General features: G+C 43.0%; 1 pseudogene; it reads left to right on the top strand.

The window, feature by feature from the left end:
* Positions 1 to 7,714: 7,714 nt before the first annotated feature.
* LOC138423385 (transcriptional adapter 2-beta pseudogene) lies at positions 7,715 to 9,076 on the top strand (annotated as a pseudogene).
* Positions 9,077 to 26,903: the final 17,827 nt, after the last annotated feature.

Below are 26,903 nucleotides of genomic sequence, written 5' to 3' on the forward strand. Positions count from 1 at the left end.
TGAACCATATCTGAAAAGCAGCAAACAAATTTTGTTGAAATTATACTGAGTGTACACACAGCCAGCTTTGTGCTTTGAAATCACCTTAATAATGAAGAGAAGAAAAAAACTTGCCAAAATATTGGTTTTCTTATCAGAGAGTAGGAAAAAAAATGCAGTATTTTCTGACCTCAAGCAAATTCTGGATAAATGGCAAAGAATTCAAATTTTGTGGACTCAGAAAGCTTTTTCAGGGAGTATTGTACTAATTTTTCTAAAACATGCAAAAGGTGATGTAGCATGATGGCAATTAAATTCAAAGAGTTCTAAAAAGAGAGATTAAACTTTAAAGAATGCCATGACTCATCCTGTTGATTTTGTTAAAAATCAAACTAAGTGTTTTTCTTGATATGTGGAAAAAAGAGTCAGCATCTGTCACTAGTAAAAAGCATCAGAAAAATAGAATGGGGAGGATTAATGGATCAATATGGTAAGCCTGAAAGTTTAGAAACACTCAGATATTATGTCTGTTCTATAAATCATGTACCACAGAACAAACCACAGGATGTTTGAGGAAAAGCCAGCAGCATCAAATGCAGTAAACAGATACTTCAGTAGTATTTATTGTATGTTGCAAGATTATTAGAAGTCAGGGGGAAAACAACCTGAAATCTAACGGAAATGTTTATACATAGTGGGGTGGTTTCATAATGAGTAAATTAAGATGTCTAGATATTCTGATTCCTTGCATTCTGGTTATCTATTGATTTGCAGCAAACCTCCACAAGACCAAGTGGTTTAAAACAATGAGAATTACTCATTTTGCTCATGAATGAGCAGTTTGAATGGGGCATGGCAAAAACAGCCATTCTCTGCCCTGGGCAACATCAGCTGGTCCAGCTCTTCTGAGGCTGGAAGAGGAAACACTTAGTAGACTCACTCTCACTCATAAGACTGAGGAGTTGGTTCTGGCTCTCAGTGGATGCTGAGCCAGCATATGCCTGGGATCTTCTCCAAATGGGTCACTCCATGGGGTCTCTGAATGGAGCTGTTTGGCCTTCCTCACAGCATAGTTCCCAGGTTCCAAGGGACAAAGGTGAAAGCTTTAAATAACATGGCTTCTGTCTCCATCTATTGATTAGGCAAGTAAGTCACCAAGTCCAGCCCAAAGTTAAGGAGAGGGACTTTAGATTCTACCACTCAGTGGAAGGATTAGCAAAGAATCGGTGGCATTCTTTAATCTGCCACATTGTAAAATATGTTTTTTAAAATAAATTAATTTTATGTGCACAAACCCATGATTAAATAGGTTGACATGTAAGTAGCTGATTTAATCCCATTTGTATAAAAAATGGCATAGAGAGAACCATACATGTATATTTATTTTTGCCTATTTGACAATAAAAAAAGTACAGAAGAATGGGTGATCACACATAGGAGTGAGACGGGAGGAGAATTATTAGCTTTTCTTTTTAAACTTCTGTGCTTTATCTTAAAAATCCAATGTAGTAAAAAAACTATTGATTAGAATTTTTACCAACTCAAGAACTAGATAATTTTTAAAATACTTAATTAAAATAGCAACAAAAGATAAATATTCCTAGTATCTATCTTAAACTCAACAGCAGTGAAGCTTATTTAGAGTACTTTGCATTTAGCAGCAGTTTTGAGGTTCTTAAATCCTGGAAATTTCTTACCACCTTGATACTAGCTTGGTTATTCCTATGGTGGGGCTGGGGGTGATGAAGAGGGCTTATAATATGTAATTCATGAAATTATTATACTTTAAAAAATATATACCTAAACTATGACACAAGTCAACATATTTACAAAACAGAAACAGATGTAGAAAACAAACTTATGGTTACCAAAAGGGGAAGGGGTTGGGGAGGGATAGAGGAGTTTGGGATTAACACACACACACTACTGTATATAAAATAGATAATCAACAAGATCCCACTGTATAGCATGGGGAACTACATTCAATATCCTGTAATAAATTGTAATGAAAATTAATAATTGAATCACTTGGATGTATATCAGAAACTAACAAAACATTGTAAATCAACTAGAAAAAAAATTTAAGTCGATGTATTTCAGATAAGCTTTTTATTGCAATATAACATATGTACAGAAAAGCAGGCAAATCCATTTTAGAGTTAGAAGACTTTCACAAATTGAACATGTCCAGGTAATTGACACACATTTGAAGAAATAAAACATTATCAACACACCAGAAGCTCTCTGGTATCCAATCCTTCTGCCCACCCTACAAAGGTATCCATCACTAATCTACCAGCAAAAAATTAGCCTTACCAATTTTGAACTTAATATAAATGGAGTCAAATAGTATCTATTCTCTGTGTCTGGATTCTTTCAATCAGCACTACATTTGGGAACCTCATCTGTGTAGTTATATATAGCAGTTTATTACTTTTTATGGATTCAAAGTATTCTACCATATAACTTTACCAGAATGTATTTCCTTCCTTGGATATTTGGATTTATTCTAGTGTTTAGTTTTTATGAATAATTTTGCTATTCAGTTCAGTCGCTCAGTTGCGTCCAATGTGACCCCATGAATCGCAGCACGCCAGGCCTCCCTGTCCATTAACATTTGCATAAACTCCTTTTGGTGTACCCATATGGGGTATATATATACCTACACATGTGATTACTTGTTTTCAGGTCTAGCAAATGCTGCCAGAGAGGGGTGTGTGAGAGTTTCCATCAGCACCTCCTAAATACTCAGCCATTTTGGCGGTGGGGGGAGTAGAGACTTTTCACCGTGGCTTTAATTTGCATTTCCCTGATGATTAATATAACTGATCACCTTTCCACATGTTTTTGAGCATTTGGATAGACTTTTTCATGAAGGGCATATTCCAGTCCATTGCCCACTTCTCTAAAATTAGGCTTTCTGTCTTTTACTAACGAACCTATAGAGGTTCTTTAGAAATTTTAGGGTGTTAGATATATATTGCAAAAATCTTACATTCTGACATTTCTACCACATATGTTTTTGCTTTTCTTTTATAGATTTTCAATTCTTGAATTTAGTATATTAAAATTGTCTTAATTTTCTTTGTGGTATCTTTTTAAAGAAATCTTTGCTTTCCTTAATTAAGGTCATGAATAAATCTTCCATGCTATTCTGAGAAGTTTTATGCTTTTGCTTTCACATTTAGATCTAACATCAATTTAGGAGTGTGTGTGTGTGTGTGTGTGTGTGTGCGTTTATGAGACACAAGGGTCAAGATTAATTTTTTCCATGTGTGCTGTGTATGATTATACAATCATCCAAATTTACCGTTATGGTTCTGTTATCTTCTGATCTATTTGCATATCTGCATTCCTTTATCTGTTACAGAATTCTGGCCACCATCCTCTCTAGCCTGTTTCTCCACAATAGCCTTCTCACTGGGCATCTGACCTTCAGCCTCAGATGCTCAGCTGGCCTCGGAGGGATCTTTATAAAAACATAAATCTCATTATTTCACTCTCTTACCGATATTCAGTTGTCTGCTTCCTTTGAGTCTCATAATATAGAAAATATTTTCTGTGGTTCACATGCCATTTGTGGTTTTCCCCTCCTGACCCCCATCTCCATCTCACTGATTCCCCTGCACATTTTATACACAAACATTTCAGAAACACTTTCTGTGTTAGTTTCCTAGGGCTCTGTAACAAACTGCCACAAGTGATGGAGTTTAAGAAACACCAGAAATTTATTGCCTCAAGTCAGGAGGCAAAGTCTGAGATCAAGGGGTTAGCAGGGTTGATTCTTTCTGGAGACTCCAAGGCCGAATCTGGTTCTCCTGTGCATGGTGGTTGCTGGCAGTCCGACTTTCCTGGGCTTGTAGCTGTGCCACTCCAGTCTCTCCTCCATCTCCACATGCCTCCTCCCCCCTGTATGTGTCTGTGGGTCTCCACATCTCCTCGTCCATTTAAGAATATTAGCCATTGGGTTTGCTGGATGACCTCATTTTAACTAGTTACATCTGTAAAGACCTCTATTCAATATAGTCACCTTTTGAGTTTCTGGGTGAACGTGAATTTTGGTGAATACTATTCAAATGGCTACACCTCCTTTTCACCTACTGGATTATGTTCACTCAACCCTCAAGTTATTCGCATTACTGGCTCCCTCTCCACTCCTGTCGGCCTTCAGCTTTTCTTAATCTGCTCATCCTTGAGACTCCTCTTGTTCTACAGTGACTTTACCTGCTTGGATGGATAATCTGTGTCAACTTCACCAAGTCATGAATTATTCAGGTATCTGTCAAACAACATTCTGAGTGTGTCTGTGAGGGTGTTTCTGGGTGAGATTAACATTTGATTTGGTATTCATATACTTGTTCTCTACATGTGTCTTCTTTCTCCTTTGCAAATAATATGATCTTAAACGTTTTTCTAGGTAACACATGTATTATTATACAGGATATTTTCCTCTTTCTGACTTACTGCATTCTGTATGATGGCCTCTTGGTCCTACCGAGGAGGAAAGGGGCGGGGGGCTGGATAAATTCGGAGACTGGGGTTGATGTACATACACCACTACGTATAAAGCAGATAAGCAATGAGAACCTACTGCAGAACACAGGGGACTCTATTTGGTGCTAAATGGGAAGGAAATCCAGAAAAGAGGGTATATAGGTATATATATATGGGCTTCCCAGGTGGTGCTAGCGCTAACACACCGGCCTGCCAATGCAGGAGACGTAAGAGATGCAGCTTCGACCCCTGGGTCAGGGAGACCCCCTGGAGGAGGGCATGGCAACCCACTCCAGTGTTCTTGCCTGGAGAATCCCATGGACAGAGGAGCCTGGCGGCCTACACTCTACGGGGTCGAAAGAGTTGGGCACAGCTGAAGCGACTGAGCTCACATGCATGCATGTGTATGGTTAGTTGACTTTGCTATGCAGTAGAAACTGACACCACAGTTCAAAGCAACTACACTTCAATTTTTAAAAATTACTGTTTTCCTTGATTAATATATTTTCTTGCACAATATAAGTACATAGAAAGCAACTTAAAATAATCAAATCATTCACAATCCTAAAAAAATTTTAAAATTTGACTTGGTAGATTAAGTAAAGCAGATTGCCCGCCCCAGTGTGGGTTCAGTTCAGTTCAGTTGCTCAGTCTGACTCTTTGCGACCCCATGAATCACAGCACACCAGGCCTCCCTGTCCATCACCAACTCCCAGAGTTCACTCAAACTCACGTCCATCAAGTCAGTGATGCCATCCAGCCATCTCATTCTCTGTCGTCCCCTTCTCCTCCTGCCCCGTATCCCTCCCAGCATCAGAGTCTTTTCCAATGAGTCAACTCTTCACATGAGGTGGCCAAAGTACTGGAGCTCCAGCTTCAGCATCATTCCCTCCAAAGAAATCCCAGGGCTGATCTCCTTCAGAATGGACTGGTTGGATCTCCTTGCAGTCCAAGGGACTCTCAGGAGTCTTCTCCAACACCACAGTTCAAAAGCATCAATTCTTTGGCGCTCAGCCTTCTTCACAGTCCAACTCTCACATCCATACATGACCACTGGAAAAACCATAGCCTTGACTAGACGGACCTTTGTTGGCAAAGTAATGTCTCTGCTTTTCAATATGCTATCTAGGTTGGTCATAACTTTTCTTCCAAGGAGTAAGCATCTTTTAATTTCATGAGTAGGCCTCATCTAATCAGTGAAAACCTGAACAGAACAAAAAAGCTGACTCTTCCTCTAGTGAGAGGAAGCTTCTCCTACCTGCTGCTGCTAAGTCGCTTCAGTTGTGTCCAGTTCTGTGCGACCCCATAGACGGCAGCCCACCAGGCTCCCCTGTCCCTGGGATTCTCCAGGCAAGAACACTGGAGTGGGTTGCCATCTCCTTCTGCAGTGCATGAAAATGAAAAGTGAAAGTGAAGTCACTCAGTCATGTCCGACTCTTAGCAACCCCATGGACTGAGGCCCACCAGGCTCCTCCGTCCATGGGATTTTCCAGGCAAGAGGACTGGAGTGGGGGGCCATTGCCTTCTCTGTTCTCCTACCTGACTGCCATGAAATGGGAAATCAGTCTTTTTCCTGCCTTCCGACTTAACAAACATCAGCTCTTAGAACCACACCATTGACCCTCCTGGGGCTCCAGCTTGTCAGTTCCAGACTTCAGACTTCTCAGCCTCCATAATTGTGTGAGCCAGTGTTTTATAATTTAGATAGATAGACTAGATAGATATTTCATGGAAGAAATCTGACTAATACACTTAGAAAAACTTCCCTTACTCTCAAGAGTTGCCTGGGTGTTGTTTCTGAGTGCAAAGCTGCTCAGGGAGAAGTTAACATCCTACACTGTCCTTCTGATTGTGGTCAGTAACCATCACCTAGACTGTAAGTCCCTAGCTGTAGTTAATTTTTTCAGAGTCATATTATAATATTTCATATATAATATATATTATATTATATGCTGAATAAGGCTTCCTTTTCAAGATGACTCACTGAATAGACACTACAGTCCCTCTCCCATCCTACATTTCTAAAAATGAAGAAAAGATAAAAAGTGTTTTATAAAAGTGTGTAAAATGTCATGGTTGCAAGTGCTATTGGTAATAAGGAACAAGGTAATTTTCTGACTAATACTTCTGCTGGAGAAAATTATGAAACCTGGATAAAATATTTTCCTTTAAATCTGCTTGAGACTTCTACCTCTGTGAATGTAATAGGGAAGAACAAATCTCAATCTATAATAAACCTGTTTCTTTTACTTTAACCTTTGTATTGTATTCCATTTGCTTTAAGAATATTGGCTATAACCTGAAATATACAGGATAGTCCAAGACTCCAACCTTTAAGGGTGTGACACTTTTCCATTCATATAGAGATTAAAAAATGTTGCAGAACAGAGAATAACATTGGTCTTGTTGGAGGTTTATAGGAACATCCATGACCTGACTTATGTGGCCAGCTGCAACAATAAAAGATTCCTGCAGTAAGCAGTTTGTAACAACCAACCAGCCCCTCCTCCCCACCTTGCCTTTTAAAATGCTTTGCTGAAACCCTTCTGGGAGTTAGGGATTTTTTAAGAGTATAAACCACACAGCTACTTGCATAGCCCTATAATAAACCTTTCTATGCTCCAAAATTTGATCACATGGACCACAGCCTTGTCTAACTCATTGAAACTACAAGCCATGTCGTGTAGGGCCACCCAAGACAGATGAGCCATCGTGGAGAGTTCTGACAAAATGTGGTCCACTGGAAAGGGAATGGCAAACCACTTCAGTATTCTTGCCTTGAGAACCCAATGAACAATATGAAAAGGCAAAAAGATATGACACTGAAAGATGAACTCCTCAGGTCTGTAGGTGCCCAATATGCTACTGGAAAACAGCAAAGAACTAGCTCCAGAAAGAATGAAGAGGCTGAGCCAAAGCAGAAACAATGCTCAGTCATGGCTGTGTCTGGTGGTGAATGTTAAGTCCCATGCTGTAAAGAACAATATTGCATAAGAACCTGGAATGCTAGATCCAAGAATCAAGGTAAATTGGAAGTGGTCAAACAGGAGCTAGCAAGAGTGACCATCAACATTTTAGGACTAAGTGAAGTAAGGTGGACCAGAATGGGTGAATTTAATTCAGACGATCATTACATCTACTACTGTGGGCAGTAGAATCCCTTAGAACAAATGGAGTAGCCCTCATAGTCAACAGAAGACTCAGAAATGGAGTACTTGGGTGCAATCTCTAAAACAACAGAATGATCTTCGTTCCTTTCCAAGTCAAATCATTCAATATCACCGGAATCCAAGTCTATGCCCAATCACTAACGCCAGAGAAGCTGAAGCTGAACGGTTCTATAAAGATCTACAAGACTCCCAGAATTATCACCAAAAAAAAAAAAAAAAAAAAATGTCAGCAGCAGGCGCCTGAGGCGGGGCGGCCGAGGTGGTGGCGGCCCGCGGTTTCGCTGGAGCGCCGGGCGGCAGAAGATGGCGAGCTCGGCAAGAAGTACTGCATGTACTGCCTGGCCGAGGTGAGCCCGCTGCGCTTCCACTGCACCGAGTGCCAGGACATCGAGCTGTGCCCCTGCCCCGGGTGCTTCTCCGCCGGCGCCGAGATCCGCCACCACCACCACCGCCACTACCGCGGCTACCAGCTGATGGACGGCGGGCGCTTCACGCTCTGGGGGCCCGAGGCAACGGGGGCTGGACCAGCCGCGAGGAGCAGCTGCTGCTGGATGCCACCGAGCAGTTCGGCTTCGGGAACTGGGAGGACATGGCAACTCACGTCGGCGCTTCCCGGACCCCCCAGGAAGTGATGGAGCATTACACATCTTGGTGGCCGAGCAGCAGCAGCTGGACTACGTGCCTCTGCCGGAGGACTACCAGATCCAGTATGACCAGAACGCCAAGACGCTCATCAGCAGGCTCTCCGTCAACTAGGCAACGACGTGGAGATCGAGCTGAAGAGCGCGCACGTGGACATGTCCGTGTGCAAGTTCCGCGAGCGGCAGCGGTGCAAGAACATCGCCCGCGACTACAACCTGGTGCCCGCCTTCCTGGGCAAGGACAAGGAGAAGGAGCGGCGGCGCGGTGCAAGGTCACCAAGGTGAAAGAGCTGCGGCTGAAGCTGCGGCCTGTCTACCAGTTCATGTCGTGCAAGGAGTTCGACGACCTGTTCGAGTACATGCACAAGGAGAAGATGCTGCGCGCCAAGATCCGCAAGCTGCAGCCCTACCGGCGCAAGGCATCACCAAGATGGAGGAGTTGGCAGAGTAGAGGCAGCCCGGCACAAGCGGGAAAAGCGCAAGAACAAGGCGGCGGCGGCGGGGGGCGCCAAGCGCGGCAAGGAGGACGGCCGGAACCGCGAGTTCGCGGACATCGAGCACCTGCCGGGCTTTGAGCTCCTGTCAGACGGCGAGAAGGTGCTGTGCAGCTCGCTGAACCTGAGCCCCAAGCACTTCGTGACCGTGAAGACCATCATCATCAAGGACGACCTGCCGAAGCGCCAGGGCATCCCCTCCAAGAGCCGCCTGCCCAGCTACCTGGATAAAGTCCTCAAGAAGTGGATCCTGAACTTCCTCACCGAGAGCAGGTGGATATCCATAGACGCCTCCTGAAGCCCGCCGCTTGGAACTGACGGAGGGACGGATGGCTGGATGGTGGCCGCGAGAGCCGCACGACAGCGAAGAGGGGGAAAAAAAAACAACTTTGTGAGCCAAAAGGAAACGGGGTGGGCGGGAGTAGGAGAGGGCACACATTTCCGGCTCCACCCCCACCCCGCATTGTTGCTCTTTTTTTTTAAACAAATTGAGTTCTTTTTTTAGGGTATCAGTTCTTTTTCTTATCCTCAGAAGAAGCAATAGCAACAGTCGGATCAAGGAGAAGACAAAACCCGTGTATATTTTAACTGAATCCCTAAACGTAGTACTTTAAGATGATGATTTGCCTTTAAGTGTTGCCTTTAAGTGTTCAGTGTGGGGCATATGATGATGAGATTGGGCAATTTCCTTTTTTTGTTGTTGCTTCCCAGTGGTACAGGACTGTGAGATGGGTGGAGAGGAGCCCTTTCCTGCTGGCCACCAGCTCACCCCGGTGACCTGAGCTCTGCGCGGCTGCCCTCAATGTTGGGCAGGTGGCACTTTAGGCCGAGGGTGCAGGGCCGGACAGAAGAGGCCAGGGGAGGGCGGGATGGGCATCCGTAGGGACTCGCCAGGAGGAATCTGGTGTTGAATGGTTTGGCCAAACTGAGCTTCCCCACGCGGACATGCAGTGGCACTTTGAGGGAGCTCACCGCGGTGTCTTGGGGGGACGCAGGGCCCAGCGCAGACTGGCAGAACGCGGAGCCACCTCCCCTGGGGCTGCTGCTTGCTGCGCTTAGAACTTGGCCGTGCGTTTTACTTGGAAGAGCTCATTTTAAATGAAGTTCACCGAGAGTTGAGAGTTCTGGGTTTTGGGTCAGCCCCTTCTAGGGTTCTCCCCCCAGTGGCAAGCCCCTCTGTCTCTGAGATTGGCCACGTGTCTTGTCTTGTGTGGTGTCAGGCGCTGGGCTAGACGAGAGGGACCCCTGTGGCCTGGAGGCCCCGGCACTGCTTCTCTGGGCTGCCTCCTTGAGCCAGACTCTGGTGTGGCTCTGCCCAGCCCAGTTCAGAGAGGCTATCAGGGGCGCCCCTTCGTGACGGGCACGGTGCCTTCACGTGGGAACCTAAGGATTCGTGTGTCTTCCAGCTGCCTGGGGCTCTCGTGTCCAAGGCCCAGCTGTAGAGTCACTGGAGTGGCCAGACCCCAGTGGTCCAACGGTCGTACTGGGGCGCATCCTGCCTCTCATCCCTCGTAGCTACCAGACTGTTTACCTCCCAGAATGCTTGGGTTTGAAGTTACTTTAAATTGAAGGTATTTGGGAGGGAAAAAAAACACCTCATTTCCAAGGACGGCTCAGTTATGGTGCCTTTTCCTTTCACACCCTCTGTCTGTCCCTTAGGGTGAATTTCCAGCATTAAACACACACGTCAAGTATATTGGGGGCTTCCCTGGTGACTCAGATGGTAAAGAACCCAGCTACAATGCAGGAGACCTGGGTTCAGTCCCTGGGTTGGGACGATCTCCTGGAGAAGGGAATGGCAACCCATTCCGGTATTCTTGCCTTGGAGAACCCCCACAGACAGAGGAGCCTCGGCGGGCCACTGTCCACGGAGTTGCAAAGAGTCGGACACGACTGAGTGCCTGACGCTCAAACACGTCGTCCGTGGCTTTAGTTGTAAACCGCGTAGCATGCTGGCAGAGCAGCACTCCCTGACCGCAAGCCCGGGCCGCCCTCTCTGACCATAAAGCAGCGGCGGTGGTGTCACTCCCGAGCACAGCCTCCCGCCTTCGCCCGAAGGGTAACCGCCGCTGATGAGAGCGCGGACACGGCCTTCATTCGGTCTTCGCCTAGCAGAGGCGGAGACAGTGCTCATCCTTCCAGGGGTTCTCAGTCAGGGTTCCTGGAGCAGCAGCGCAGCGTCCCCAGGGGAACAGGCTGGGCCTTCAGGGACTGGGCCCCCACTAGGCCTCAGACACTCGGGGCGGGGTCTCGCAGGTCACTGGGACTCCGACTGAAGTTTGAGAACTACGGGCTTTAGCCGCTCTGGTGTCACTGATTTTCTACATCAGATTCCTAGTTTGGTGAGGTTTTTTATTTAAGTCTTATTTTTATACAAAATGATCGCCAGACTTTCACTAAGCTTGAGAAGCAAAAGCTCCCTGTAAAATGTGCATGGCCCTGGCCAAGAGCTCTCAAAGGAGATGTTCCGTGCTTAAGCAGGTTGTCAGTGTGTGTATATTTCTTCTCGATGGTATGAAGAATTTATTTAGGCTTGACTGTTTTTAAACACCGTAATGAATGTATTAAGTGAAGTGAAGAAGTGAAGTCGCTCAGTCATGTCTGACTTTTTGCGACCCCATGGACTGTAGCCTACCAGGCTCCTCTGTCCATGGGATTTTCCAGGCAAGAGTACTGGAGTGGGTTGCCATTTCCTTCTCCAGGGGATCTTCCCAACCCAGGGATCGAACCTGGGTCTCCTGCATTGCAAGCAGACGCTTTAGCATCTGAGCCGCCAGGTTTGTTTATATAATGAATGTATAATTTATGTTAAAAGTGTGAACCCTTTGTTACAAGAGAAAAGAAATTTTATGATTGGTTGCCTCTTGCCCCATCAACTCCAGCTATTACTGTCGCATTAGTCCCACCCCTGCTGTTTGCTCAGAGCATTTAAATTTCTGTATTTAATTCTGAATGATTAATGAGTCACCATAATCCCATGAAATTCAGTTCAGTCCAGTTCAGTCACTCAGTCGTGTCTGATTCTTTGCGACCCCATGAATCGCAGCACGCCAGAGCTTCCTGTCCATCACCAACTCCCGGAGTTCACTCAGACTCACGTCTATCGAGTCAGTGATGCCATCTAGCCATCTCATCCTCGGTCGTCCCCCTTTCCTCCTGCCCCCAATCCCTCCCAACTCTTAGCATGAGGTGGCCAAAGTACTGGAGTTGCAGCTTTAGCATCATTCCTTCCAAAGAAATCCCAGGGCTGATCTCCTTCAGAATGGACTGGTTGGATCTTCTTGCAGTCCATGGAGTTAGGTCTTTTCAAAACTGAAACTCTGTCCAGTCACAGAAGATAATCAGCTGTTCAGAATGATGCTTTGGATGGCCAGTATTCTGAGAATGTATTCAGACCAAAAGTCTGCTTACCGCCTTTTTCCCCCCTTTACACATTAAACAGGTTGAGAACCAAAAAAAAAAAAAAAAGAGTCATTTTCATCATAGGAGAATAGAAATGCAAAAGTAGGAAGTCAAGAGATACCTGGAGTAACAGGCAAGTTTGTTCTTAGAGTACAAAGTGAAACACAGCAAAGGGTAACAGAGTTTTGCCAAGAGAACACACTGGTCATAGCAAATACCCTCTTCCAACAACACAAGAGACAACTCTACACATGGACATCACCAGGTGGTCAATACCAAATCAGATTGATTATATTCTTTGCAGGCAAAAATGGAGAAGCTCTATACAGTTAGCAAAAACAAGATTGGGAGCTGACTGTAGCTCAGTTCATGAACTCTCTTATGGCCAAATTCAGACTTAAATTGAATAAAGCAGGGAAAATGACTAGGCCATTCAGGTCTGACCTAAATAAAATACCTTACAGTTATACCGTGGAAGTGACAAATAGATTCAAGGAATTAGATCTGATAGACAGAGTGCCTGAAGAACTATGGACAGAGGTGTGTAACAATGGATAGGAGGCAGTGATCAAGACCACCCCCAAGAAAAAGAAATGCAAAAAGGCAAAATGGTTATCTGAGGATGACTTACAAATAGCTGAGGAAAGAAGAGACACGAAAGGCGAAGGAGAAAAGGAAAGATGTACCCATCTGAATGCAGAGTTCCATAGAATAGCAAGGAGAGATACGAAAGCCTTCCTAAGTGATCAATACAAAGAAATAGAGGAAAGCAATAGAACTGGGAAAGACTAAAGATCTCAAGAAAATTAGAGATACCAAGGGAACGTTTCATGTAAAGATGGGCTCAATAAAGGGCAGAAATGGTATGGACCTAACAGAAGCAGAAGATATTAAGAAGAGGTGGCAAGAATACACAGAAGAACTATATTAAAAGATCTTAATGACCCAGATAACCACGATGGTGTGATCACTCACCTAGAGTCAGACATCTTGGAGGGCGAAGTCAAGTGGGCTTAAGGAGGCATCACTGTGAACAAAGCTAGTGGAGGTGATGGAATCCCAGCTGAGCTATTTCAAATCCTAAAAGATGATGTTGTTAAAGTGCTGCACTCAATATGGCAGCAAATTTGGAAAACAGCAGGGGTCACAGGACTGGAAAAAGTCAGTTTTTATTCCATTCCCAAAGAAAGGCAAGCCCAAGAATGTTCAAATGGCTGTACAATTGCACTCATTTCATACACTAGCCAAATAATGCTCAAAATTTTCCAAACTAGGCTTCAAAAGTATGTGAACTGAGAACTGCCAGATGTTCAAAGGCATACGCACCAGAGATCAAATTGCCAACATCCACTGGATCATAGAATAAGTCAGAGAATTCCAGAAAAACATCTACTACTGTTTCATTGACTACTTTAAACCCTTTACGTGGATCACAACAAACTGGAAAATTCTTAGAGATGGGAATACCAGGCTACCCACTGCCTCCTGAGAAACCTATATGCAGGTCAAGAAGCAATAGTTAGAATCCAATATGGAACAATGGGCTGGTTCAAAATTGGGAAAGGAGTATGTCAAGACTGTATATTGTAACCCTGCTTATTTAACTTATCTGTAGAGTACATCATGTGAAATGCCAGACTAGATGAAGCACAAGCCGGAATCAAGGTTGCCGGGAGAAATATCAGTAACAGATATGCAGATGACACCACCCTTATGGCAGAAAGTGAAGAGGAACTAAAGAGCCTCTTGATGAAAGTGAAAGAGGAGAGTGAAAAAGCAGGCTTAAAACTCAACATTCAAAAAATGAAGATTATGACATCTGGTCCTATCACTTCATTTCAAATAGATGGAGAAACAGTGGAAACAGTGACAGACTTTATTTTCTTGGGCTCGCAAATCACTGCAGATGGTGACTGAAGCCACGAAATTAAAAGATTCTTGCTCTTTGGAAGAAAAGCTATGAAAAACCTAGACAACATATTAAAAAGCAGAGACATTACTTTGCTGACAAAGGTCCATCTAGTCAAGGCTATTATTTTCCAGTAGTCATGTATGGATGTGAGAATTGGATCATAAAGAAGCTGAGCACTGAAGAATTGATGCTTTTGAACTGTGGTGTTGGAGAAGAATCTTGAGAGTCCTGTGGACTGAAAGGAGATCAAACCAGTCATTCCTAAAGGAAATCAACCCTGAATATTTATTGGAAGTGTGGATTCTGAAGCTTAAGCTCCAATACTTTGGCCACCTAATGCAAAGAGCTGACTCATTAGAAAAGACCCTGATGCTGGGAAAGACTGAAGGCAGGAGAAGAAGGGGACAATAGAGGATGAGATGATTGGATGGACATTGGATGGACATGAATTTGAGCACTGTCGGTGTTGGTGATGGACAGGGAAGACTGGCATGCTGCAATCCATGGGGTTGCAAAGTGTCAGATCCAACTGAGCGATTAAACTTACCTCCATCTTTGCATCAACCAATTTTAGCAAGAATCCTGCTAAGGGGCTTAATTAAACCCCTTGATCACCCTTGATGTGTGATGACTCTTAGATGTAATTGGGTTCTGCACCCTCCACTACCCACTAGGTGACATCTAATTAGCCTGGCCTGTCTTCAGCAAAGAATCTTGCCAAGTCAGTTTAGCCAGAATCCCCCTTACCCTTGATGTATCCCTTTATTAATTTTGCATCTATTTACCCCCACCCTGCTTCTTGGTTTAAATTCCCACTTGTCTTTGTGTTTGGAGTTGAGCCCCATGCCTTTCCCCTACTGCACAGCCCCAGCTGCAGTGGTGCTTATACCTGTCACAATAGTGTGTTCATGCTAAGTCACTTCAGTCATGTCTGACTTTGAGACCTTGCAGACTGTAGCCCACCAGGCTCTTCCATGAATGGGACTCTCCAGGCAAGAATACTGGAGTAGGTTGCCATGCCCTCCTCCAGGGGATCTTCCCAAACTAGGGATCATATCTGTGTCTCTTATGTCTTCTGCACTGGCAGGCATGTTCTTTACCACTAACGCCACTTGGGAAGCACAAAGCAGTTGGCACCTCTGCATGAAGTTTGCCTTAACATTTTAATAATTGTCATGAATTTTTATTCCTTAACAAGGGAGACTCTGGAATGGAAATAGTAACTGGAAGGTATCCTTTGAGGAGACATGTGCTGGGCTTTCATGCTCCTGTACCTGGCAGTCCTGAGCTGAGGGCTATTAAGGGGAATGTCCTCTGAATGTAAGAGTGGAATGGGTGCAGGAGCCTGGGGGACATCTTCTGAAGGCATTTGAAAGACTCCTGCTACCAGAGGAGAGGTAGAGAGATGATCACAGGTATCCCCAAGGGATGCAACAGTGACAAGCTGACCTCATCTGTGCTATCTGGATCATGTGAGCTTTTAACCTCTGCTATGCCTGTGTTCAATACCCTCCTTTCTGATCCTATAATAAATCCCTAGGGGGTAGAATTTCTCACCTGATAGTCTCCCAATGTCCATTTATGTCATTGGACCACAGAAAGATGAAGGGGCACAGTGTCCCACTCAACAGATGTCTATCTGCAAAGCCTGGGTTCTCATCTAACACCTCTGACTGTGGCTAACAGAGCTTGCTGTGGTGTTGTCCTTAGGGAGCCCTCCCTGAGTATCTTGCTGAACGTACCAGGGCAGAAAGGTATACAGTGGCATGAGTGAGCCGAAAGTTGTTTTATTATAGAAGTCTAAGAGAAATGAAAGCCCCAAAGCAGACAGTCATCCAAATATCCCCAGGCACACATGTGCTCAGTTGCTTCAGTGGTGTCTGACTCTTTGCAACGCTATGGACTGTGGCCCACCAGGCTCCTCTGTCCATGGGATTCTCCAGGCAAGAATATTGGAATGGATTGCCATTTTCTATCCCCAGATATTATAACATAGGATCCTTTCTTACTGCCAACTTCTATTGCTTCTCTTATAATCTGTTAAGTACTTTCTCTGTGCCAGGACCTGGGCTGAATTCTTGACTGAATTAATACCCACAGAAGCCTGAAAAGTAGAGTATGACCCTCTACTCTAGTGAAAAGCCAAGATCTGCCAGTTGATCAGAGGTTTACTGGCAGTGATTCAGAGGGAGTGCAGGCAGAAGGGGTTCACCATGGCTTAATCCCACACTCCACCGGCCTCCTCGCCCTTTCACCCTCTCTTGCACTGGGGTCTGAAGCTTGTATTTCTCCCTCCTCCTGGAGCCTGTCTTCAGGCTTGGCTCTGCCTTCACTGGAGAAACCTTCCTCAGTTCCAGAGGTGTTTCTGCCTTCTTTAGAATGTCACTGGCACTCCCCACAGTAGTTGTAAGCGCCCCATCTCCCCTACTGGTTACCCCCAATTCAAGGGCAGAGCTCACAGTGTATTCACTTTCTACTCCCCAGGATGCACAGCACAGCCTGGATGGGTTTTAAGTCTGCAGATGCACGTGCTGGATGTTACATGTTCAGTGCTTAGGTATTAAGAGGCAGGCAGTCTGATCCTCCATTTTAAAATCTTGTGCGTGGTTTAGAGCCTTGTGCTGTTGAGAATGTACTGGAGGGCTTAATAAAAACTGGAAGATGGCTTTGATATCCAAAGTTGTGTCATTATTAAAAAGCTTTAAAAATTAGCATTTCCATGGGTAGGATATTTTTCTATCCATATTTTTGTCTCGTCATCAAGCCATCTGCTTGCATAATTTCATTTCAATTCCACAGACACCCACGGGTGGCCCTACTCTGGTATCCAAATCCTGGCTAGTCTTGCCCTAATTCTTCAGGAAACATCAAATGAGAAGCCTGAAGCTCTCCCTCATTTAATCATCATGACCATCTCTAAGATTCACTGTATTGTCTAAAGTGAGATGCCCAGGGACAAGGTGTGACCTGTTGTTAGGAGCTGGCGAGAGCCACCCGGAACCCCGACCACTGCACCACTCTCTGTGGAGCCCACTCACTCTACTCTCCTGGCCTTGCTGGGGCCTCCAGGGCCTCAGCCTCTACCTGCATGTAGGGTCCTAGGCTGCCTTCTTCCCTCACTGGGTTACTGTGACAGAATCTTTGAGCCTTGGAAATTCCTCCTGAAAGTTGCTATGGAAACTCACAGTGGAGGTGTTGGGTAGGATGTGGTGTGAAGCCTCCCGGCTGATGCAGGAAGCCTGGAGCAGGGCGCTGGCAGCTCTGCTTCAAGCAGCCCCAGTGTTTCTCACCCAACATGTGTGTCCCAGCGTGCGGAGGAGGCAGCCACCCTGCTCCTTTTCTGTTTAACTCCAGCGTGAACTTGGGGGAAGCGGAGAGCTCCTGGAGCCCAACCACTATGAGTAAGAACTAGTGGAACTGCAGCCCTAGAAGCCAGATGTCAGGGTGGCAGAGATTAGACCAACAGCCAAAGATGGACAGAGCGCCAACTTCCCACCAGAGTGCCCACAGCATGTGCTCTCTCCCTTGGCAGGATGGTGTGTAGCAGGGAGGAGCTTGCCTCCAGCTGGGTTTTGGATGGTAACCTCCAGCATCTCACATCCCTTCAGAGACCTCTGGTTCTTGACGAGCAGCTATTTGGTTCCACCTGCTCCAAACTCAGTGAAGGCTTGCTGCAGCCAATGGCAGATCACCAGCCAGCTCAGTCTACCGAACTGAACCTTGCACGTGGAGACCACTGGCCTGAGTTCAAAGCCCAGCTCCAGCTCATTCCAGCTGTCTACTCAATCTTCCCTTCTGCCATGGAGTCAGAGTGATGTCCAAGGTGGCGCTGAGGACTCAGGGAGATGACATGCATGGTCGTCAGCCTCATTGTTCAAGAGAGTTTACAGCTCATCCGGCCCAGGAGCTGTGGAGAGCAGGGAAGGCAGAGGTGTCCTCATCAACCACAGCTTCCTGGCAGACTCAGAACCTGCAGTTATGACGCCAGTCTATGAGCACTGCACTGCCAAGGGGGCCCCAGGGTGGGCAGGGCCAGAAGCAGCCAGACGGGTACTCAAGGCACTTGATCCCACATGTTAACAAAGGACCAGATTTTCACAGGGTTGCCTGTGAAATTTTCTCTTTTCACACAGTTCTTAAAATAAATCTTGCTGAAGGGAGGATTTCACAGAGAAGTGACAGATATATCCTGTTCTACATAAGATGACTAATAGCCCACAAATGTTCCCAAGAAGCACAAGCCGGAGAATGTAGGAGACACAAAAGCCCTGGTGACACAGGGGCCTTATGGCCCGTGTGAGGAAGGGGTGGGCCACAGCAGTCTAGCTTTGCCAACAAACAAAAACTACCCTAATCTGAACACATAGTGAATACCCACTGTGTGTGAGCCTTCACTGGGAATAAGACGGGCTTGGAGATAGAAATAAGGGATGGTCCCTTGTTCCTTGGGCATTATAGTGCAATTAGGAGGTTAAGACACAGCTAGTGCAAAGTAGGTGGGAGGGGGGTTCATGTTTGGGAATGCATGTAAGAATTAAAGATTTTAAAATTTAAAAAATAAAAAACTAAAAAAAAAAAAAATAAAAAAATAAAAAAATTAAAAAAAAAAAGATTCAAAAAAAAAAAAAAGACACAGCTAGTGCAAAGTTGGGCAGCCTGGCAAGAAATACTAAAAGAGATACAAAATATGCGCTCCTGAAGACTGAAGGATTGATTTCTCTACTTTGATGGGTGGAGAGGGATATGGAGGTGGGGAAGAGGGAGAAGAGGATAATCTGAAAGGGCTTCAGGGAAGTTGTGGGTTCCTGAGATTGAACAATTCAGTGGTAGTTGTCCTTCAGTGTTCATGGTCTGTTGGCTCCAGGAGCCCTGAAAACACCAAAATCTGGGACTTCTTAGATTACTTATATGAAATGGCACAGGCCATGTATAGAATTGGCCCTCCCTATCCACAGGTCTTGCATCCATGGATGCAAACTAACATTTCAACTCACGGTTGGTTGAATCCACAGATGCTGAACCTGCGGAAGTGGAGGTTCCACTATGTATTTATAAGAATCCAGGAATTATGTAAAGGAAATACAAATCAAGTTTTAAGGAAAAGAAAGCCTGTTTGAACATAATTAAAGAGTGGATAAATGTATAACTGATTCACTTTGCTGTACACCTGAGACTGATACAACATTGTAAATCAACTATACTCCAATAAATTTTTAAAGTAATTAATTTATTTTAATTGGAGGCTAATTACTTTAAAATATTGTGGTGGTTTTTGCCATACATTGACATGAATCCACCATGGGTATACATGTGTCCCCCATCCCGAAACCCCCCCACCTCCCTCCCCATCCCATCCCTCTGGGTTGTCCCAATGCACTGACTTTGAGTGCCCTGTTTCATGCATTGAACTTGGACTGGTCATCTACATTTTTTTTTAAATTAAACTTAAAAAATTTTTTTATTTTTACTTTATTTTGCTTTACAATACTGTATTACTGTATTGGTTTTGCCATACATTGACATGAATCGGCCACGGGTATACATGAGTTCCCAATCCTGAACCCCCCTCCCACCTCCCACTCCATATCACCTCTCTGGATCATCCCCATGCACCAGCCCCAAGCATCCTGTATCCTGTATTAAACATAGACTGGCGATTCGTTTCTTACATGATAGTATACATGTTTCAATGCCATTCTCCCAAATCATCCCACCCTCTCCCTCTCCCACAGAGTCCAAAAGTTCATTCTATACATCTGTGTCTCTTTTGCTCTCTTGCACACAGGGTTATCATTACCATCTTTCTAAATTCCATATATATGTGTTAGTATACTGTATTGGTGTTTTTCTTTCTGGTCATCTACATTTTTTAAAAATATATTGAAAATTGAGGTTAAGAGAGAAATTTGAAAAACAATGTGTTATGGGAGATTATGTAACTATGTTTTCAAGGAATATTTACTTATATCAGATGAAACTGGAGGGGCCCCGAATAGCCTCCTATCTTTGAAAGTGATGCTCAAGGGGGAAATAAGAACTACTGGTAGAAAACAGAAGCCAAGTAGACTTGTGGTCTTTTTGAACATTCAGTGTGTTCCCCCAACTCAGACATAGATGACAGCATAAATGTGCCATTTCCTTTTTCTGTCTTAACTCATTTAAACACATTTACACAAAAATAATGATAATCCTATATTTTTTGTGGAATTTTAACCTATGTGTGTATAATGTCATTGGTAATAGCACAAAGGAGAGGGATAGAAATGGAGCTTTATTGGAAGAAAAAATCTATATTTTACTGGGATTACATTAATATTGATTTGAAATTAGTTTTGATAAATTAAGATACATAATCTCTAATCTCTCTTGTAATCTCTAGAGAACTACTAAGAAAATAACATCTAAAATATAGTAAAAACAGCAATGATAACAAAGGAATTAAAATGGTGAAATAGGAAGTATCTACTTAGTGCTTAAAAAAAGTAAAGAAGCAACAGAGGAAATAAAAAAGTATGAGGCATAAAAATTAATTAGCAAAATGGCATACATAAGTACAATCATATCAATAATTACATTAAATGTAAATGGATTGAACTCTCCAATCATGTCAAATATTTTCAAATTCAATTAAAATAATAAGATCTAAGATACACAGTTTTGATCCAAAGGCATACATAGGTCCAAAGCAAAAGAATAGAGAAAGATATGCCATGTAAACAGTAGCCATAAGAGTGCTGGAGTGGTTGTACTAATATCAGACAGAATGGAACTAAGGCATATCAAAAATTGAGAAACCCACCAGGTTTACCAAATACCTATGGGGGAAAAAATGATGCTAATCTTACACCTTTTCAGAGCACATAAGAAGTTATACGGGCAGACCTTGTTATATTGCACTTCACTTTTGCTGTACTTTGCAAATACTGTGTTTTGTTTTGAAATTGAAGCTTTATCGCACTCCTCCTCTGAGCAAGACTATTAGCACCATTTTCCCCAACAGTATATGTTCACTTGGTATCTCTGTGTCACATTTTGGTAATTCTAGCGATATTTCAAACTTTTTTCATAACTGTATTTGTTATGGGGCTCTGCAATCAGTGATCCTTCCTATTGTAATTGTTTGGGGCTCCATAAGCCACACCCATGTAAGACTGTTGTTGTGTGTTGAATTTAATGTTGTGTGAGTTCTATCTGCTCCACCAACTGGCCACTCCCCATCCCTCTTTTGGTGCCTCCTTATTCCCTGAGACACAGTTTTAAAATTAGGCCAATTAATAACACTTCAATGGCCTCAAAATGTTCAAGGAAAGGAAGAGGTGCATGTTTCACTCTAAATAAAAAACTAGAATTAATTCAGCTTAGTGATGAAGGCATGTCAAAAGCCAAGATAGGCAGAGAATTTCGACTCTTGTGCCAAACAGTTAGCCAAGTTGTGAATGCAGAGGTAACATTACTTAAAAAAATGCTGCTCCAGTAAACACACAAATGATAAGAAAGCCTAACTGCCTTATCACTGATATGGAGAAAGTACTAATGGTCTGGATAGACGATCAAATCAGCCATGACATTCCCTTAAGTCACAGCTTAATCCAGAGCAAGGCCTTGCTGCTAAGTCGCTTCAGTAGTGTCCGACTCTGTGTGACCCCATGGATGGCAGCCCACCAGGCTCCCCCGTCCCTGGGATTCTTCAGGCAAGAACACTGGAGTGGGTTGCCATTTCCTTCTCCAATGCATGAAAAGGAAAAGGGAAAGCTAAGTCACTCAGTTGTGTCCGACTCTTAGCGACCCTATGGACTGCTGCCTACCAGAGCAAGGCCTTGAGTTGAATTGAAGTCACTCAGTCGTGTCTGACTCTTGGCGACCCCATGGGCTGTAGCCTATCAGGCTCCTCCGTCTATGGGATTCTCCAGGCAAGGGTACTGGAGTAGTTTGCCATTTCCTTTTCCAGGGGATCTTCCTGACCCAAGGATCGAACCCAGGTCTCCCACATTCCAGGCAGACGCTTTAACCTCTGAGCCACCAGGGAAGCCCTTAATTGTCTTCAATTCTATGAAACGGGGGTATTGCAACTGGTGATTTGAAGTTGAAGCCATTGTTCATTTTCCATCCTGAAAATCACAGGACCCTTAAGAATTATGCTTAACCTACTCTTATGCTCTCAGTGGAATAGCAAAGCCTAGATGACAGCACATCTGTTTACAACATGGTTTACTGAATATTTTAAGTGCACTACTGAGGTGTTAGAATATAGAATGGATATATGTATATATATACCTGAGTCATTTGATTATATACCTGAAACTAACACAACATTCCAACCAGTCAATCCCAAAGGAAATCAGTCCTGAATATTCATTGGAAGGACTGATGCTGAAGCTGAAAACTCCAATACTTTGGCCACCTGATTTGAAGAATTGACTCATTGGAAAAGACTCTGATGCTGGCAAAGATTGAAGGCAGGAGGAGAAGGGGATGGCAGAGGATGAGATAGCTGGATGGCATCACCGACTCTATGGACATAAGTTTGAGCCAACTCCGGGAGTTGGTGATGGACAGGGAAGCCTGGCGTGCTGCTGTCCACGGAGTCGAAGAGAGTCGGACATGAATGAGCACTGAACTGAACTGATTGAGACCTGTTCCTCAAAAATAAAAAAAAAAAAAGAAAGAAAGAAAGAAAAAGATTCCTTTCAAAACATTGCTGCTCATTGAGAATGTCCCCTAAAACACTGAGAGTGTATCCAAGAGCTCTAATGAAGTTAATGCTGTTTTCATATCTGCTAACACAACATCCATTCTGCTGCCCATAGATCAAGGAGTAATTTTTATTTCAAGTCTTATTAATTAAGAAATATATATATATATATATATATATATATATATATATATATATATATTTAAGACTATAACTGCCATAGAAAATGATTCCTTGTTTAGCTCTGCAAAGTTAATTGAAAAGGTTCTGGAAAAAGTCCCCCCAACCTAGGTGCCATTAGAGGCTTTCTCAGTGGCTCAGTGGTAGAGAATCTGCCTGCAATGCAGGAGATGCGGGTTCAATCCCTAGGTTGGGAAGATCCCCTGGGGGAGGCAATGGCAACCCACTCCAGTATTCTTGCCTGGAGAAGCCCATGGATGGAGGAGCCTGGAGGGCTGCAGTCCACAGAGTCACAAAGAGACAGACATGATGGAAGCAACTGAGCATGCATGCACACACAGATGCCATTAAGCATTTTCGATTCATTAGAAAAGGTCAAAATATCAAGATTAACAGAGGTTTGGAAGAAGTTGATTGCCACCTTCATGGATGACTTTGAAGGGTCCAAGACTTCAGCAGAGGAAGTAAGCACGCATGTAGTAGAAAGTATAAGAGAACTAGAAGTGGAGCCTGAAGATGTAACTGAACGGCTGCAACCTCATGACGAAACTTCAACAATTGAGGAGCTGCTTCGTATGGATAATCAGAGAAAGTAGTTTCCTGAGATAGAATCTGCTCCTAGTGAAGAAGCTGTGAAGACTGATGAAATGATACAAAGGAGTTAGAGTATTGCATACCCTTAGTTGATAAAGCAGTGACTGAGTTTGAAAGGATTGACTCCAATTTTCAAAACCCTACTGTGGGTAAAATGCTATCAGATAGCATTGCATATTACAGAGAAATTATTCATGAAAAGAAGAGTCAATTAATGAGGCAAACATCAATGTTGTCTTAAGTAATTGGTGACTAACAATATTGTGTTAGTTTCAGGTATACAGCAAAGTGATTCAGTTATATATATATATATATATATATATATACACCTTTAAAATTTTATATATAGAGAGAATTATATAATTTTAATATATATATTCCTTTCAATTTTTTCTCATTTAAGTTATTACAGAATATTGAGTAGAGTTCCCTGTGCTATATAGTAGGTCCTCATTGATAATCTATTTTACAGATAGTAGTATGTACATGTTAATCCCAAGTGCCTAATTTATCCCTTCTCCACCCCTTCCCCCTTGTAACCATGTTTGTTCTCTAAGCCTGTGAGTCTATTTCTGTTTTCGTGTGTAAGTTCATTCGTATTATTTTTTTTAGATTCTGCATATAAGCAATATCATATGATATTTGTCTTTGACTGACTTACATCACTTGGGATGATAATCTCCAGGTTTATCCATGTTCCTGCAAATGGCATTATTTCATTCTGAGTAATATTCCATTGTAAATATGTACTACTTCTGCTTTGTCTATTCATCTGTCAATGGACAGTTGTCAATTCAAATGTCAATGGACATTTAGGTTACTTCCATGCCTTGGCTATTGTAAACAATGCCCCAGTGAACACTGAGTTGTATATATTCTTTTGAACCATGTTGTTCTCTGGATATATGCCCAGGAGTGGGATTGCTGGATCATATGGTAGCTCTATTTTTATTAGGTTGGTGCAAACATAATTATGGGTTCAGACCATGAATTTTAAATCATTATAACTAGGCTCAAACATATCTTTATTAATCAAAAGAGGAACCATTACCATCAACACATTTTTGCCAATGAAAACTACGTTTGCTTATTCCCATAGCGTAAAAATTTGTGCTTTGGGATTCGACCAACTATTGGAAAAGCATTTTCTGCATCCTGCTGGCTGTGGAAGAGTTTGTCTTGAATAAAGTTGTCAAGATGCTTGAAGAAGTGGTAGTCAGCTGGTGAGAGGTCAGGTGAATATGGCAGATGAGGTAAAACTTCATAGCCCAATTTATTCAACGTTTGAAGCACTGGTTGCACAACATGTGGTTGAGCATCGTCATGGAGAAGAATTGGGTCCTTTTTGTTGACTGGTTCTGGCTGAAGGCATTGTAGTTTTTGGTGCATCTCATCAATTTGCTAAGTATACTTCTTAGATGTAACGGATTCACCAAGACACAGAAAGCTATAGTGGATCAGACTGGCCACAGACCACCAAGCAGGGACCATGAGCTATTTTTGGTGCAAGTTTGGCTTTGGAAAGTGCTTTGGAGCTTCTTCTCAGTTCAGCAACTGAGCTATTCATCACTGGTTGTTCTGTACAATCCACTTTTCTCACACATCACGGTCCAATTGAGAAATGGTTTGTTGTTGTTATATAGAATAAGGGAAGACAACACTTCAAAATGACATTTTAAAAATTTCTGGTCAACTCATGAGGCACCCACTTATTGAGCTTTTTTCCTTTCCAATTTTTTTCAAATGCCAAACAATTGTAGAGTGGTAGACATTGAGTTCTTGGGCAACTTCTCCTGTAGTTGTAAGAGGAGAAGCTTCAGTGATGACTGTCAGTTATTGTTGTCAACCTCCACTGGTTGGTCACTGTGCTCCTCATCTTCAGGGCTCTTGTCTCCTTTGCAAAGCTTCTTGAACCACCACTGCACCATATGTTCATTAGCAGTTCCGGAGCCAAATGTGTTGTTGATATTGTGAGTTTTCTTTGCTGCTCTATGTCCAATTTTGAACTCAAGAGAATCCCATGAATTTGCTTTTTGTCTAACATCATTTCCATAGTCTAAAATAAACATAAAAATAAACAGCAAATAATGTCATTAGCAATATATATATATATACACGCACATATGTGTGTGTGTGTGTATATATATATATATAAAGTGAGAAATGCACATTAAAATGATGTATCACATAACAACATTTATTTAGAATGTATTCCAAAATCAAACAGCAAATTTCAACAATGCAAAAATCACAGTTACTTTTGCACCAACCTAACAGATCCTTAAGGAACCTCCATACTGTTCTCCACAGTGGCTGTACCAATTTACATTCTTACCCACAGTACAGGAAGGGAAGTTTCCCTTTTCTCCACACCCTCTCCAGCATTTATTGTTTGTAGATTTTTTTGATCATGGCCATTCTAGCTGGTGTAATGTGATATCTCATTGTAGTTTTGATTTGCATTTCTCTAATAATTAGTGATGTTATGCATTTTTTCATGTGCCTATTGGCCATCTGCATGTCTCTTTGGAAAAATGTCTATTTACAACTTCTGCCACTTTTTTTTTGACTGGATTGTTTGTTTGTTTCTTGATATTGAGGCACATGAGCTGTTGGCAAAGTATGGAGAATAATCCCTCAACAATTACATCATTCGCAAATATTTTCTCTCATTCTATGGGTGTCTTTCATTTTGTTTCCTTGCTGTGCAAAAGCTTTTGAGTTTAACAGAAATCAACTGCATTTCTATACATCAATAAGAAAAGATCAGAAGGAGAAATTAAAGAAACAATCCCATTTACCACACATCAAAAATAATAATATACCTAGGAATAAACCTACCTAATAAGACAAAAGACCTGTACTCTGAAAACTATAACACTCTGATGAAAACACTGAAGGTGATACAAACAAATGGAAAGATCTACCACGTTCTTATGTTGGAAGAATCAATATTGTCAGAATGACTATCCTACCCAAGGCAACTTACAGATTTAATGTAATACCTATCAAATTACCCATGACATTTTTGCAGAACTGGAACAAAAAAAATCATAAAATTTGAATGGAAATACAAAAGTCCCCAAAGAGCAAAAGAAATCTTGAGAAACAAAAATGGAGCTGAAGGAATCAGATTCCCTGACTTCAAACTATACCACAAAACTACACCACAAAACTACAGTCATCAACATAGCATGGTGCTGGCACAGAAATAGAGAGCAAAGGAGCAGGATAGAAAGCCCAGAAATAAACCCACACACCTATGATAAAAGAGGCAAGACAATACAATGGAAGGAAGACAGTCTCTTCAATCGTGCTGGGAAAACTGGACAGTTACATGTAAAA

The sequence above is a fragment of the Ovis canadensis genome, chromosome 18 (assembly GCF_042477335.2).
Source record: "Ovis canadensis isolate MfBH-ARS-UI-01 breed Bighorn chromosome 18, ARS-UI_OviCan_v2, whole genome shotgun sequence".
Classification (NCBI taxonomy): domain Eukaryota; kingdom Metazoa; phylum Chordata; class Mammalia; order Artiodactyla; family Bovidae; genus Ovis; species Ovis canadensis.